The following is a 6212-nucleotide window of genomic DNA, read 5'->3' on the forward strand; positions in this document are numbered from 1 at the left end:
TAAGTTGTGTCTGATATAAAGTTTTCACTTTATATTTGAGAATATATTCAAGCATAGGTAGTTCTACTTGTGTATGTCACTGCATAAGCAGAATGTTGACTTCTGGTGATGGAGAGATTCCTTTCCAAAGAATATAATAGCACTGGTTCTCTTTCTAATGAGAGTTATAAATACTATATTTCATTATTTTCCCAGCTGTGTACATGTATTTCTGTTTCCAAATATTTGCAAATAAGAAAATAGAAAAATATGTATACATTTTTGTTATTTAGTAGCTTTATTTATATATACTTACGTGCCAGATGTATAACAATGAAACAGAGAAAGCAATGGATTCCCTCTTTAGTACTTTTGTTGGTATGCTGACAATATGCAGATTCGTATAAGCTCAACAATAGTTGGAAGCTTGTAAGAGGCCTGGAGAGTCCACGGAGAATGGCATGATATTCTGGGATCACATTGCTGAAAAGACGTCTTGCACAATTTTGCTTGAGTTGTTAGAATTTTAATTTTACCTTCACAATATAAAGTATTCCTTAGAATTCATATAAAAACATTTTCTATCTTCAGTCTATGTATAAGATGTGTTAGACAAAAATTCCCTTCTCAAAATATCTTCTCGTTAGTATCCGTGAAATGACAGATGTACTAATAAGCACCTAGGAAGATTTGAGAATAAGTTGCCACATTCTAATGGAGTCATAAACACTCCATCAATTCTGGCAGGTACCAATAAGACAAACTGAGAATATTATTTATATCTGGCTTTGTCCAATATGTTTTTCAACCTGGAACTATCCACCACAGTGACCCACGCCTTGTTTATACCCATGTATTAATTTATAGAAGTTATCTGAGGAAAGAGTAATATGAGAAGCATGATTATTTTTAAGTCCAAATTGTGTTTGTGCCTAAAAAGTTAAGGTAGAAATCTCCCTTTCTTTACATGTTCCATTACGTGGTGGACTTTCACTTGAATTACTAAACTAAAGATTTTTAAAAAAATTTATATTAACTCTATCCCTTCTGCAGCAATAATTCACTATTATTCTTCATATACTGTGAAAACTACTGATAAAAACATCATCCTTGACCTTCTGAAATCCAAAGACCACTAAATAGCTACTATTAGGCATACTCAGTTGTTATTTAGAGACCCTTACTTTACCAAAAATGCTACAATAACTTAAAGATGTACTATATTGAAAGGAAGTAGAGAGAAATATGAACATTGACCTTCACTTTGATCTCTCATAGTCACCATAATTTTCCTTTTGCAAGAACATATTTCCACTGAGAGTATACTCTATAACAAGAATGTCACTTGAGATCTACCAAATATCTCTTTTCTTTCTGACATACGCACTGACTGCCTTATGTACTAAAATTTCCAATATGCCATAATAGGTTGTGGATTTCTGTAGATAAACGGTGTCTGAAAAAATAAAATTATTAATCTGTTAAAAAGTATTTAAGATTCTCTACATACAGCATATGATATATGTTACAAAGGAATCAAAAGAAGAAATTATGTAGTCTCTATTTTGATGTAACCATAAATTTGAGGAAATGAGAAACAGGGAACAATAAAGTAGTACAATTTGGTACTACAATTTAGTACAATGAAGTAGTACAAACTGCAATGAGGGTTGTAAAAAAGGTAAAAAACAGTAAGCTCAAGAAGTATTACATGAAGAAGTTAGAGATTAATCTGAGATCTAGAGAATAAATAAGGTTTTACTCAATGAAAAAATCTGAAAGCTTAAAAATGAAAAAAATTAAATCACCTGTGAATGAGGAGGAAGTATATCCTAAGAAAAAAAGATATACTGTTAAGTAATCTCTCTAAGAAAGACATTTCCAATATAACACAGAATAAAGGTGAATAAATACCAAGAAATAAACTTATGGAGAGTCTTAAATGCCAGACGACAGGGTTCATTGATCTTCAGAAAGGAAGTGATATGGTTAAAGTTGTGAAGAAAAGAAAAAATATTTGCTAGTAGTTTTAGATAAATTGACCTAAAAAAATCAGAGAGCTGGTAGAATAACCATAGAATAGAGTTACAAAAATGAGAAGTAGGATGGCGAAGAGAGATTAAGTACAATTAGTACTTACAACAGTACAAACAGTAAGGTACAATCCCAAGAAAAGCTGAAAGGAAAAACATTTAACTTTTCTCCATAAAGATTACATGAAAAGGGAAAAAAAAGACATGATGCAAAGATCTCTAGTTTTTAATAATAAAGGAAGAAGTGTACACCAATCAATTAAATGGGCATAACTGGAAAATAAGACCAATTGGGGCAGGAAGTACATGAATTTCATTTTGGAATATGATCATCTGGAACAAGACTTGTAAGTGGAACTGTTTTTTAGGTTGCTGAAAAACATCAAACAGAGTAAAAAATAAGGACTACAGAAGAACAGGAGAAATAATTTCAGGTACATCAACACCATTGGGGAGCGTATAACAGAACGTTTCCTAGGATTTACTGTAAAGTAAAATTTGCTAAGAATGAAATTTTGAAAAACAGTTACAGAAAAAGAGAAGAATGGTCAGAAATAGTATAGGTAAAGGAGAAGAATCTGTAAAAATAGATTTTCAAAAATAAGTGTTCTTAAAAATAAGGCAATCAGCCTTAATGGAATATACTTCCTTTCATATCATGCTTGAAAGTAATTTTAAAAGCTAACAATTGCTTTTGTCATGTGGTCTTTTATCACAGGAGCACATGAAGAAGTGGAGAAAGTGGGCTGGCTATCGATTTTTAAACAATTGTAAACTCAAAGGCTGAAGTTCCAGTCAACTCTCTGACATCTGTACCCTCAAAAAATGAAAAAGAAATAAAACAAGTTATGCCCACTCCCACTTCCTAGTCCTCACCTCAAACTTGAGACCAATTTACTGTGTCAGGCAGTGAATAAAGATTTGGTACTTGTTTGAAACTGTTTCTTAAAATGTGTAGGGTAATTATTACGTCTAATTTTGAATTACAGAGTATAGTGTATATTTTATAAACTCCACCCCCACCAATAATTAAACAAAGAATCAAAGAAAAACACAATGTGGAATTGCCATTAGTGGGACTATCTGGACTGTAAACAATTGAACAAGTCTCCTGAAAGCTATGGCAAAAAAACAGAGTTTTAAAGACTAGCAAGGAAGACTGTTCTTTACATTCATATTTACTGAATTTGGCTCGCCAGAGTTTTAATCTCAGGCAAACAGCTTGCTGCATCCTTGCTTAATACCTTCTGGGTGGAAACTAATTTTACTGTTGATTAGGTAGGAACATATTTGAGCTTGTACCACAATTTAAAGGGATAGAATCCAACTACTATTTTTTTCACTTTACCAATCATTTAATACTTAGATATATAATTACAGCCTTTTCAAATAAAAGTTATAGTCATGAATATCTATTTATTTCAATGGGAATAAAAAAAAAGAAATAAAAAGATCCCTGGAATTTTATTTTTGAAATGACACACATTTCAATCCACCTCCCTCTACATACATTTATTATATTCTGTAGAGAGTCAAATTACATAACTCTTCTAAAGTGGATTTGATGCTTCTCTTTTTTTTTTTTTTTTCCTATGCTTTGCTTTCTTTTTCCCCTTCTAACTTAAATTGCTCTAACAAGTACCGTCCAACATGTGCCAGTTAAGGGCTGAATGTTCACTTCACAAATGTGCTAGGTATCTATACAATGCACTTTTCAATGTAATTTTTTACTGTTTATTAGAGGCAAAATTATTAATGTTTATAAAAGAACTACAAAAAGATATGTTACACCATGTACCCTCCAAGATAAAAGGAAAAGTAATACCACCAAATTCATTTTTATATCATATCTCTCTTCATCATTTTTATATCATCATATCTCTCTTCATCTTCTGTTCATCAAAAACAGAAACAAACAAAAACCCTGTGACAATGAAAGAGAAATCTGCATTTGTCAATCCTTCTCTTAAAGGTCATGTCATCTCTCTAATTTTTCTATTAACCTACAGTCTTCTCAAAAATATGATAAACTCCTTCACTATAAAGAAGTACCAGGGGTCAAATATATGGCAACAGAAGGAGACTAGATTTGGGGTGGTGAGCACACAATGCAGTATACAGGTGATATATTATAGAATTATACAACTGAAACATATAGTTATTAACCATGTTACCCCAATAAATTAAATTTTTTAAAAGTTAAAAAAAAAAGACTGGCTGTCCATGATTTTTATCAAACTTCTGGTTACATAGTATATGCCAAACACATTTTCAGATTTAATTTTATTCAAATATGGAAATTTATAATATTTAAAAAAGAGACACATCCCAGTTTTTACAGCTGAACTTAAGTGGATGTTAGCCGAAACACTAAGTGAGTGAACAAATATATGAATAAAGCTCTAGGAATTTTACTTTGATATTTATTAGTTTATTCTTTATTTAAATCAGGCTTTTCTATAAACACTATTTTATAAATATCCAAACTGAAATCATCGGTGCTGAAATAGAAAGCCTTACATATTTAAGGGTAAACCATTTAATTACTCAACTATTTTAAATCAACTCATTAAATAAACTCAACTATTCCTCTGTTTCATTTACTTTGGTATAAATATTTTAAAGAATCTCTAAGGCAAGGACAATTTAGTTTCTCTATAACTAATCTTTATCACATAGTTAGGGCTTGTTAGTGAAGATTATGACTTTTAATTGTATAATTTAGTAAATTGTCTATTCCAAACTTTTATAGTGAATGCTATTCTAATAATGTTTGATACACTGTATCTATCAGGAAAAAAAGGTATGCTCATTTTACTGGCTGAATTGTTCTCACAAGTCAGGAAAGCATAATAGATCCAACATGTTACCCACATTACCAAGTACTGTAAACAATCAAAGTTGAATTAAAATAAACTATTTTAAAAAAGCGATTGTGTGGAATAGAAACCCAAACTTATTTGTGCCTTTTCAAATTTCTTATAAGGAAAGGAATCTACAATATATAAAAAAAATTGGAGTCACTTCTCGGTTACATTATGATGAAGTTCTCTCTCTCTATGTACAATCTTGAGGCCATCTTCGTCTAAGTACTCGATGTAATATTTTTTAAAATATTATCGATAATTAATGATCTATAACAAGAAATTATATTCATACATTTCAAAGCCCAGACAAAATGACCTAAAAGAACTATTGAATGAATAATGGGTAAGCTAGATCTTTAATCCACTTTAGTGATGCATCAGAAGAAAAATATACTTCACTTTGATCTTAGAGACAGGAGACACAATAGACTTAGTCACAATCAATTTGACAAGGTATCATGAGTTAGAATGACATAAATGGAGCATATATGCTAGGAATAGTCATTTCTACTCTGAGACAGAGGAGAGGGTCAGAAGGTAAGACCAACCAAGACAAGTGCTTACCCCAGCTTCCTCATTAGGAAAACACAAGGGACTACAAATTAATAAGGTGATAGAAAAGACAAGAGAAAAATTGAATACAAAAATAGAAGTAAAAATAATAAATTATAACTAGTAGATTAAAATTAAAAGATAATTAGCAGGAGAAAGGTTTTAATTGAGTCATGACTGACTTCAGATTAAATGAGTAATGGAATTAAAAACTGGGTGGCAAAACAAAATATTTGGCCCACAAAGTTTATAGTGTATGTTTATATAAAAGACAGGGCAAAAAGAAATTTTTAAAAAAATCTTTGAGAGAGTGTATTATCTATAAAAACATGATTCTAATTGACATTAGATTTTACAACAGTAACACTGAGATAAAGAGAGAAAATAAATAATATGACAGCATTATGAAGTAAAACAGCTTTAGATCTAGAATTTTATATCCACCTAAATTATCACATAAACAAGAGTGTATAATAAATGTATTCCAAGGAACACATGAACTGAAAATTTTTCCCAAACACAAACCTTCCTTGAATAATTGCTCTGCAGAAAATACTCTTATAAAAGAAGGTAAATATTCAGAATTTGATGACACATAATGAATATATAAGTTAATAACTCATAAAAATTTATGGTAGTCTAAAATAAAGCAAAATATGCTTCCAATGGAAAAAAGAGAGAGAGAGAGGGAGGAAGGACACATTCCAAGGGGAAAAAAAACTACAAATATTCAAGACCGAAGTATACTTGGTAAGGTTTCGAATGGGGGAGGCGATGGCTG

This window comes from Pteropus vampyrus, unplaced genomic scaffold (assembly GCF_000151845.1).
Source record: "Pteropus vampyrus isolate Shadow unplaced genomic scaffold, Pvam_2.0 Scaffold2, whole genome shotgun sequence".
Classification (NCBI taxonomy): Eukaryota; Metazoa; Chordata; class Mammalia; order Chiroptera; family Pteropodidae; genus Pteropus; species Pteropus vampyrus.